The sequence below is a fragment of the Lucilia cuprina genome, chromosome 6 (genome assembly GCF_022045245.1).
Source record: "Lucilia cuprina isolate Lc7/37 chromosome 6, ASM2204524v1, whole genome shotgun sequence".
Lineage (NCBI taxonomy): Eukaryota > Metazoa > Arthropoda > Insecta > Diptera > Calliphoridae > Lucilia > Lucilia cuprina.
The window spans coordinates 28664250-28665818 of NC_060954.1; the positions used below are offsets into that span (position 1 = coordinate 28664250).

Consider the following 1569-nt stretch of genomic DNA (forward strand, 5'->3'; position numbering starts at 1 on the left):
AAATTTCCAAAAAATTAATTAAGGGATAGATTGCACTGTATTAAATATTAAAAGTACAAATTACGAAAAAATACAAAAAGAACTTTGTGTATGTGTGCGCGTTAAAACTACCGAGTTTTTTATCACTTCACTTTTGCTCACAAAATATATTTACGTATTTTAATTATTTCGTAGAAATAAATAATAAATATATTGCCAGTGGACTGTATTATTGATAATGATGGACTTCAAAAGATGCCAATAAAATCCAGTACTCAATTCAGGAATCCGGTTCGCTAGGACCAAATGTTTGGCATCAATCCAATTTGTCCAAGTTTTTATGAAAATTAAACAAAATAAAGATTCAAATTTTATGAGACGTAGATCTCTTTTATTTAAAACTAAATATTACCTCGTAGAAGGTTTGCAGGTTTTTTATGTAAAAGATAATGTGCACGTAGTGCTTGTCGTAGACAACATCAATATCTTAAGACCGTGTAAAAAACAAGCTTAATTTGGTGGCAAACAATATTTAAGTACCGTTAACGGTTTACTCGTTAGAATCTTCCAGCAAAGATGTATAAAATTGGCATTAGATTCTAACGTTGTTAAAAATAGTATTATTCATTAAAAGGAGCAATTACCAAAATGCAGCTCGCAACAAAACTCGCTTAAACATTCATGATTTCTTTTGTAGGTATTCTATTTAATGCGTTTTAAATACATGACTAAATTCTAATAAATTTGTCATAAATGAAGGCATGATAAAATGTACCCAATTCACTCATGTAACTCCACTTTAGGAATTGTAATATTTTACTATAATTTAGTATTCTCTTAGAATTTAACGCAAACATGCATTTTTTAGAATAAATATTAAAAATAACATTAATTTTTTATTAGATTGTTGTTAAAATTAGTAATACTTATTAACTTCATTTTAACATTAATAAGAAAAAAACGTTAATAAAAAAGTTGACTGATTGGTATTTTTACTCTGCATGAATTTTAATCTAATTCAAAATCAGTTAATAATGTTTTATCTTACCTTATTTTTATCAATATCACGCAAAAAATGTATTTAAATATTAATAATTAAATCGAAATACCATTATTAATGTATTTTTAAATCAATAAAATGCACCAATGAAAATTCGCTTGAGAATCGTCGAATATTCTTTGATTTAAGCAGTAATTTTAATGCCGAACTATTTTTCCAAATACGAACCCATGCACGCCAATGACACGCTAATGTAAAAATCAAGCTTGTTTCACCTAAATATGAACCAGTTTATTATCAGTTGAACCCTTTTTTTGCTGGGTTATTATAAAATAGTTTTTTGTTGATCTTATTATCACTTTTTGATTTAAAAAGATTCCCAGCAAAAAATAATGCATGTCATACTTTACAAATGATATCTTAATCACATCTAAAAATGCGATTATACATTTTTCGCTTTTATAAACCAAATATTTCCTTACAAATAACAAGTAAGAGTGTTATATTCGGCCATGCCGAATCTTATATACCCACCATCAAATCATTCATGTTTATGTAGAATTTTACTGATGTAATCACATTTTTGAGTC

The 1569-nt window shown here is 26.8% G+C and overlaps 1 protein-coding gene across 1 annotated transcript in view; it reads left to right on the top strand.

The window, feature by feature from the left end:
• Positions 1-1569, top strand: part of LOC111688147 (structural maintenance of chromosomes protein 2) — a 56859-nt gene that overhangs the window by 8297 nt on the left and 46993 nt on the right. The window lies entirely within an intron of this gene.